Source organism: Syngnathus floridae, chromosome 11, assembly GCF_059516105.1.
Source record: "Syngnathus floridae isolate MCC-2025c chromosome 11, RoL_Sflo_1.0, whole genome shotgun sequence".
Classification (NCBI taxonomy): domain Eukaryota; kingdom Metazoa; phylum Chordata; class Actinopteri; order Syngnathiformes; family Syngnathidae; genus Syngnathus; species Syngnathus floridae.
In genome coordinates, this window is record NC_142423.1 from 1,617,152 (window position 1) to 1,626,736 (window position 9,585).

A 9,585-nucleotide genomic window follows, 5' to 3' on the forward strand; every position below is an offset into this window, starting at 1 on the left:
CAGAAAACGTGCTCAGCTCGTCGAGAGAATGCGATTCAAGCAATAAAATTAAAAATTCACCTAAAACCTAAACCAAACGTTGCAGGTGCTTATTTCTTCGTGCGCAGTGGTCAACGCGGCACTCCCTAGCTGTCAGGAGCTCTTTTTACTGTGCGCGCCCAACCAGAGCGACGGGAGGAGCACATTTCAGAAAACGTGCTCAGCTCGTCGAGAAAATGCGATTTAAGCAATAAAATTAAAAATGCACCTAAAATCTAAACCAAACGTTGCAGGTGCTTATTTCTTCATGCGCAATGGTCAACGCGGCACTCTCTAGCTGCCAAGAGCACTTTTTACTGTGCGCACCCAACCAGAGTGACGGGAGGAGCACATTTCAGAAAACGTGCTCAGCTCGTCGAGAAAATGCGATTAAAGCAATAAAATTAAAAATGCACCTAAAACCTAAACCAAACGTTGCAGGTGGTTATTTCTTCATGCGCAGTGGTCAACATGGCACTCTCTAGCTGCCAAAAGCACTTTTTACTATGCACACCCAACCAGAGCGACGGGAGGAGCACATTTCAGAAAACGTGCTCAGCTCGTCGAGAGCATGCAATTTAAGCAATAAAATTAAAAATGCATCTCAAACCTAAACCAAACGTTGCAGGTGGTTATTTCTTCGTGCGCAGTGGTCAATGCGGCACTCCCTAGCTGCCAGGACCTCTTTTTACTGTGCGCACCCAACCAGAGCGACGGGAGGAGCACATTTCAGAAAACGTTCTCAGCTCGTCGAGAAAATGCGATTTAAGCAATAAAATTAAAAATGCACCTAAAACCTGAACCAAACGTTGCAGGTGGTTATTTCTTTATGCGCAGTGGTCAACTCGGCACTCTCTAGCTGCCAAGAGCACTTTTTACTATGCACACCCAACCAGAGTGACGGGAGGAGCACATTTCAGAAAACGTGCTCAGCTCGTCGAGAAAATGCGATTTAAGCAATAAAATTAAAAATGCACCTAAACCCTAAAACAAACGTTGCAGGTGGTTATTTCTTCATGCGCAGTGGTCAACGCGGCACTCTCTAGCTGTCAAGAGCACTTTTTACTATGCACACCCAACCAGAGTGACGGGAGGAGCACATTTCAGAAAACGTGCTCAGCTCGTCGAGAAAATGCGATTTAAGCAATAAAATTAAAAATGCACCCAAAACCTAAACCAAACGTTGCAGGTGGTTATTTCTTCAAGCGCAGTGGTCAACGCGGAACTCTCTAGCTGCCAAGAGCACTTTTTACTATGTGCACCCAACCAGAGTGACGGGAGGAGCACATTTCAGAAAACGTGCTCAGCTCGTCGAGAAAATGCGATTTAAGCAATAAAATTAAAAATGCACCTAAAACATAAACCAAACGTTGCAGGTGCTTATTTCTTCGTGCGCAGTGGTCAACGCGGCACTCCCTAGCTGCCAGGAGCACTTTTTACTATGCGCGCAGAACCAGAGCGACGGGAGGAACACATTTCAGAAAACGTTCTCAGCTCGTCGAGAAAATGCGATTTAAGCAATAAAATTAAAAATGCACCTAAAACCTAAACCAAACGTTGCAGGTGCTTATTTCTTCATGCGCAGTGGTCAACGCGGCACTCTCTAGCTGCCAAGAGCACTTTTTATTATGCGCACCCAACCAGAGCGACGGGAGGAGCACATTTCAGAAAACGTGCTCAGCTCGTCGATAGAATGCGATTTAAGCAATAAAATTAAAAATGCACCTAAAACCTAAAGCAAACGTTGCAGGTGCTTATTTCTTCGTGCGCAGTGGTCAACGCGGCACTCCCTAGCTGCCAGGAGCTCTTTTTACTGTGCGCACCCAACCAGAGCGACGGGAGGAGCACATTTCAGAAAACGTGCTCAGCTCGTCGAGAAAATGCGATTTAAGCAATAAAATTAAAAATGCACCTAAAACCTAAACCAAACGTTGCAGGTGCTTATTTCTTCATGCGCAGTGGTCAACGCGGCACTCCCTAGCTGCCAGGAGCACTTTTTACTGTGCGCACCCAACCAGAGTGACGGGAGGAGCACATTTCAGAAAACGTGCTCAGCTCGTCGAGAAAATGCGATTTAAGCAATAAAATGAAAATTGCACCTAAAACCTAAACCAAACGTTGCAGGTGCTTATTTCTTCATGCGCAGTGGTCAACGCGGCACTCCCTAGCTGCCAGGAGCACTTTTTACTGTGCGCACCCAACCAGAGTGACGGAAGGAGCACATTTCAGAAAACGTACTCAGCTCGTCGAGAAAATGCAATTTAAGCAATAAAATTAAAAATGCACCTAAAACCTATACCAAACGTTGCAGGTGCTTATTTCTTCATGCGCAGTGGTCAACGCGGCACTCTCTAGCTGCCAGGAGCACTTTTTACTATGTGCGCACAACCAGAGCGACGGGAGGAGCACATTTCAGAAAACGTGCTCGGCTCGTCGAGAAAATGCGATTTAAGCAATAAAATTAAAAATGCACCTAAAACCTAAACCAAACGTTGCAGGTGCTTATTTCTTCAAGCGCAGTGGTCAACGCGGCACTCTCTAGCTGCCAAGAGCACTTTTTATTATGCGCACCCAACCAGAGTGACGGGAGGAGCACATTTCAGAAAACGTGCTCAGCTCGTCGAGAAAATGCAATTTAAGCAATAAAATTAAAAACGCACCTAAAACCTAAACCAAACGTTGCAGGTGCTTATTTCTTCATGCGCAGTGGTCAACGCGGCACTCTCTAGCTGCCAGGAGCACTTTTTACTACGCACACCCAACCAGAGCGACGGGAGGAGCACATTTCAGAAAACGTGCTCAGCTCGTCGAGAGAATGCGATTCAAGCAATAAAATTAAAAATTCACCTAAAACCTAAACCAAACGTTGCAGGTGCTTATTTCTTCGTGCGCAGTGGTCAACGCGGCACTCCCTAGCTGTCAGGAGCTCTTTTTACTGTGCGCGCCCAACCAGAGCGACGGGAGGAGCACATTTCAGAAAACGTGCTCAGCTCGTCGAGAAAATGCGATTTAAGCAATAAAATTAAAAATGCACCTAAAATCTAAACCAAACGTTGCAGGTGCTTATTTCTTCATGCGCAGTGGTCAACGCGGCACTCTCTAGCTGCCAAGAGCACTTTTTACTGTGCGCACCCAACCAGAGTGACGGGAGGAGCACATTTCAGAAAACGTGCTCAGCTCGTCGAGAAAATGCGATTTAAGCAATAAAATTAAAAATGCACCTAAAACCTAAACCAAACGTTGCAGGTGGTTATTTCTTCATGTGCAGTGGTCAACATGGCACTCTCTAGCTGCCAAAAGCACTTTTTACTATGCACACCCAACCAGAGCGACGGGAGGAGCACATTTCAGAAAACGTGCTCAGCTCGTCGAGAGAATGCGATTTAAGCAAAAAAATTAAAAATGAACCTAAAATCTAAACCAAACGTTGCAGGTGGTTATTTCTTCATGCGCAGTGGTCAACGCGGCACTCTCTAGCTGCCAGGAGCACTTTTTACTACGCGCACCCAACCAGAGCGACGGGAGGAGCACATTTCAGAAAACGTGCTCAGCTCGTCGAGAGAATGCGATTTAAGCAATAAAATAAAAAATGCACCTAAAACCTAAACAAAACGTTGCAGGTGCTTATTTCTTCATGCGCAGTGGTCAACGCGGCACTCTCTAGCTGCCAAGAGCACTTTTTACTATGCGCACCCAACCAGAGTGACTGGAGGAGCACATTTCAGAAAACGTGCTCAGCTCGTCGAGAGCATGCAATTTAAGCAATAAAATTAAAAATGCATCTCAAACCTAAACCAAACGTTGCAGGTGGTTATTTCTTCGTGCGCAGTGGTCAATGCGGCACTCCCTAGCTGCCAGGACCTCTTTTTACTGTGCGCACCCAACCAGAGCGACGGGAGGAGCACATTTCAGAAAACGTTCTCAGCTCGTCGAGAAAATGCGATTTAAGCAATAAAATTAAAAATGCACCTAAAACCTGAACCAAACTTTGCAGGTGGTTATTTCTTTATGCGCAGTGGTCAACTCGGCACTCTCTAGCTGCCAAGAGCACTTTTTACTATGCACACCCAACCAGAGTGACGGGAGGAGCACATTTCAGAAAACGTGCTCAGCTCGTCGAGAAAATGCGATTTAAGCAATAAAATTAAAAATGCACCTAAACCCTAAAACAAACGTTGCAGGTGGTTATTTCTTCATGCGCAGTGGTCAACGCGGCACTCTCTAGCTGTCAAGAGCACTTTTTACTATGCACACCCAACCAGAGTGACGGGAGGAGCACATTTCAGAAAAGGTGCTCAGCTCGTCGAGAAAATGCGATTTAAGCAATAAAATTAAAAATGCACCCAAAACCTAAACCAAACGTTGCAGGTGGTTATTTCTTCAAGCGCAGTGGTCAACGCGGAACTCTCTAGCTGCCAAGAGCACTTTTTACTATGTGCACCCAACCAGAGTGACGGGAGGAGCACATTTCAGAAAACGTGCTCAGCTCGTCGAGAAAATGCGATTTAAGCAATAAAATTAAAAATGCACCTAAAACATAAACCAAACGTTGCAGGTGCTTATTTCTTCGTGCGCAGTGGTCAACGCGGCACTCCCTAGCTGCCAGGAGCACTTTTTACTATGCGCGCACAACCAGAGCGACGGGAGGAACACATTTCAGAAAACGTTCTCAGCTCGTCGAGAAAATGCGATTTAAGCAATAAAATTAAAAATGCACCTAAAACCTAAACCAAACGTTGCAGGTGCTTATTTCTTCATGCGCAGTGGTCAACGCGGCACTCTCTAGCTGCCAAGAGCACTTTTTATTATGCGCACCCAACCAGAGCGACGGGAGGAGCACATTTCAGAAAACGTGCTCAGCTCGTCGATAGAATGCGATTTAAGCAATAAAATTAAAAATGCACCTAAAACCTAAAGCAAACGTTGCAGGTGCTTATTTCTTCGTGCGCAGTGGTCAACGCGGCACTCCCTAGCTGCCAGGAGCTCTTTTTACTGTGCGCACCCAACCAGAGCGACGGGAGGAGCACATTTCAGAAAACGTGCTCAGCTCGTCGAGAAAATGCGATTTAAGCAATAAAATTAAAAATGCACCTAAAACCAAAACCAAACGTTGCAGGTGCTTATTTCTTCATGCGCAGTGGTCAACGCGGCACTCCCTAGCTGCCAGGAGCACTTTTTACTGTGCGCACCCAACCAGAGTGACGGGAGGAGCACATTTCAGAAAACGTGCTCAGCTCGTCGAGAAAATGCGATTTAAGCAATAAAATGAAAATTGCACCTAAAACCTAAACCAAACGTTGCAGGTGCTTATTTCTTCATGCGCAGTGGTCAACGCGGCACTCCCTAGCTGCCAGGAGCACTTTTTACTGTGCGCACCCAACCAGAGTGACGGAAGGAGCACATTTCAGAAAACGTACTCAGCTCGTCGAGAAAATGCAATTTAAGCAATAAAATTAAAAATGCACCTAAAACCTATACCAAACGTTGCAGGTGCTTATTTCTTCATGCGCAGTGGTCAACGCGGCACTCTCTAGCTGCCAAGAGCACTTTTTATTATGCGCACCCAACCAGAGTGACGGGAGGAGCACATTTCAGAAAACGTGCTCAGCTCGTCGAGAAAATGCAATTTAAGCAATAAAATTAAAAACGCACCTAAAACCTAAACCAAACGTTGCAGGTGCTTATTTCTTCATGCGCAGTGGTCAACGCGGCACTCTCTAGCTGCCAGGAGCACTTTTTACTACGCGCACCCAACCAGAGCGACGGGAGGAGCACATTTCAGAAAACGTGCTCAGCTCGTCGAGAGAATGCAATTCAAGCAATAAAATTAAAAATTCACCTAAAACCTAAACCAAACGTTGCAGGTGCTTATTTCTTCGTGCGCAGTGGTCAACGCGGCACTCCCTAGCTGTCAGGAGCTCTTTTTACTGTGCGCGCCCAACCAGAGCGACGGGAGGAGCACATTTCAGAAAACGTGCTCAGCTCGTCGAGAAAATGCGATTTAAGCAATAAAATTAAAAATGCACCTAAAATCTAAACCAAACGTTGCAGGTGCTTATTTCTTCATGCGCAGTGGTCAACGCGGCACTCTCTAGCTGCCAAGAGCACTTTTTACTGTGCGCACCCAACCAGAGTGACGGGAGGAGCACATTTCAGAAAACGTGCTCAGCTCGTCGAGAAAATGCGATTTAAGCAATAAAATTAAAAATGCACCTAAAACCTAAACCAAACGTTGTAGGTGCTTATTTCTTCATGCGCAGTGGTCAACGCGGCACTCTCTAGCTGCCAAGAGCACTTTTTACTGTGCGCACCCAACCAGAGTGACGGGAGGAGCACATTTCAGAAAACGTGCTCAGCTCGTCGAGAAAATGCGATTTAAGCAATAAGATTAAAAATGCACCTAAAACCTAAACCAAACGTTGCAGGTGCTTATTTCTTCATGCACAGTGGTCAAAGCGGCACTCTCTAGCTGCCAGGAGCACTTTTTACTACGCGCACCCAACCAGAGCGACGGGAGGAGCACATTTCAGAAAACGTGCTCAGCTCGTCGAGAGAATGCGATTTAAGCAATAAAATTAAAAATGCACCTAAAACCTAAACCAAACGTTGCAGGTGCTTATTTCTTCGTGCGCAGTGGTCAACGCGGCACTCCCTAGCTGCCAGGAGCTCTTTTTACTGTGTGCACCCAACCAGAGCGACGGGAGGAGCACATTTCAGAAAACGTGCTCAGCTCGTCGAGAGAATGCGATTTAAGCAATAAAATAAAAAATGCACCTAAAACCTATACAAAACGTTGCAGGTGCTTATTTCTTCGTGCGCAGTGGTCAACGCGGAACTCCCTAGCTGCCAGGAGCTCTTTTTACTGTGCGCACCCAACCAGAGCGACGGGAGGAGCCCATTTCAGAAAACGTGCTCAGCTCGTCGAGAAAATGCGATTTAAGCAATAAAATTAAAAATGCACCTAAAACCTAAACCAAACGTTGCAGGTGCTTATTTCTTCGTGCGCAGTGCTCAACGCGGCACTCCCTAGCTGCCAGGAGCACTTTTTACTGTGCGCACCCAACCAGAGTGACGGGAGGAGCACATTTCAGAAAACGTGCTCAGCTCGTCGAGAAAATGCGATTTAAGCAATACAATTAAAAATGCACCTAAAACCTAAACCAAACGTTGCAGGTGCTTATTTCTTCATGCGCAGTGGTCAACGCGGCACTCTCTAGCTGCCAAGAGCACTTTTTACTGTGCGCACCCAACCAGAGTGACGGGAGGAGCACATTTCAGAAAACGTACTCAGCTCGTCGAGAAAATGCGATTTAAGCAATAAAATTAAAAATGCACCTAAAACCTAAACCAAACGTTGCAGGTGCTTATTTCTTCATGCGCAGTGGTCAACGCGGCACTCTCTAGCTGCCAGGAGCACTTTTTACTATGCGCGCACAACCAGAGCGACGGGAGGAGCACATTTCAGAAAACGTGCTCAGCTCGTCGAGAAAATGCAATTTAAGCAATAAAATTAAAAATGCACCTAAAACCTAAACCAAACGTTGCAGGTGCTTATTTCTTCAAGCGCAGTGGTCAACGCGGCACTCTCTAGCTGCCAAGAGCACTTTTTACTATGCGCACCCAACCAGAGTGACGGGAGGAGCACATTTCAGAAAACGTGCTCAGCTCGTCGAGAGCATGCAATTTAAGCAATAAAATTAAAAATGCATCTAAAACCTAAACCAAACGTTGCAGGTGCTTATTTCTTCGTGCGCAGTGGTCAACGCGGCACTCCCTCGCTGCCAGGAGCTCTTTTTACTGTGTGCACCCAACCAGAGCGACGGGAGGAGCACATTTCAGAAAACGTTCTCAGCTCGTCGAGAAAATGCGATTTAAGCAATAAAATTAAAAATGCACCTAAAACCTAAACCAAACGTTGCAGGTGCTTATTTCTTCATGCGCAGTGGTCAACGCGGCACTCTCTAGCTGCCAGGAGCACTTTTTACTACGCGCACCCAACCAGAGCGACGGGAGGAGCACATTTCAGAAAACGTGCTCAGCTCGTCGAGAGAATGCGATTTAAGCAATAAAATAAAAAAATGCACCTAAAACCTAAACCAAACGTTGCAGGTGCTTATTTCTTCGTGCGCAGTGGTCAACGCGGCACTCCCTAGCTGCCAGGAGCACTTTTTACTGTGCGCACCCAACCAGAGCGACGGGAGGAGCACATTTCAGAAAACGTGCTCAGCTCGTCGAGAAAATGCGATTTAAGCAATAAAATTAAAAATGCACCTAAAACCTAAACCAAACGTTGCAGGTGCTTATTTCTTCATGCGCAGTGGTCAACGCGGCACTCTCTAGCTGCCAAGAGCACTTTTTACTGTGCGCACCCAACCAGAGTGACGGGAGGAGCACATTTCAGAAAACGTGCTCAGCTCGTCGAGAAAATGCGATTTAAGCAATAAGATTAAAAATGCACCTAAAACCTAAACCAAACGTTGCAGGTGCTTATTTCTTCATGCGCAGTGGTCAACGCGGCACTCTCTAGCTGCCAAGAGCACTTTTTACTGTGCGCACCCAACCAGAGTGACGGGAGGAGCACATTTCAGAAAACGTGCTCAGCTCGTCGAGAAAATGCGATTTAAGCAATAAGATTAAAAATGCACCTAAAACCTAAACCAAACGTTGCAGGTGCTTATTTCTTCATGCGCAGTGGTCAACGCGGCACTCTCTAGCTGCCAGGAGCACTTTTTACTACGCGCACCCAACCAGAGCGACGGGAGGAGCACATTTCAGAAAACGTGCTCAGCTCGTCGAGAGAATGCGATTTAAGCAATAAAATAAAAAATCCACCTAAAACCTAAACCAAACGTTGCAAGTGCTTATTTCTTCGTGCGCAGTGGTCAACTCGGCACTCCCTAGCTGCCAGGAGCTCTTTTTACTGTGCGCACCCAACCAGAACGACGGAAGGAGCACATTTCAGAAAACGTGCTCAGCTCGTCGAGAAAATGCGATTTAAACAATAAAATTAAAAATGCACCTAAAACCTAAACCAAACGTTGCAGGTGCTTATTTCTTCGTGCGCAGTGGTCAACGCGGCACTCCCTAGCTGCCAGGAGCACTTTTTACTGTGCGCACCCAACCAGAGTGACGGAAGGAGCACATTTCAGAAAACGTACTCAGCTCGTCGAGAAAATGCGATTTAAGCAATAAAATTAAAAATGCACCTAAACCCTAAACCAAACGTTGCAGGTGGTTATTTCAAAGTCAAAAAAAAAAAGTCAAAGTCAGCTTTATTGTCAATTTCTCCACATGCCAAAGACACACAAAGAAACCGAAATTTCGTTCCCCCCTATCCCACGGTGACAAGACATGGCTCACAACAGACAAACAGTAAACAAGTATAACAAAAGCGTGCTGAATAAATAATGAATAAATAACACAACAATAAATAAATAAATAATTAATTAAGAGGAGCGTAAAAACGCGTACAGCAGACATTCCCGAAAATAGCGCAACAGTGCCGCACGCTACGCAGAAGGGGGTAGCGAGTTCAGGGCCCTAACAGCCTGGAGAAAGAAGCTGTTG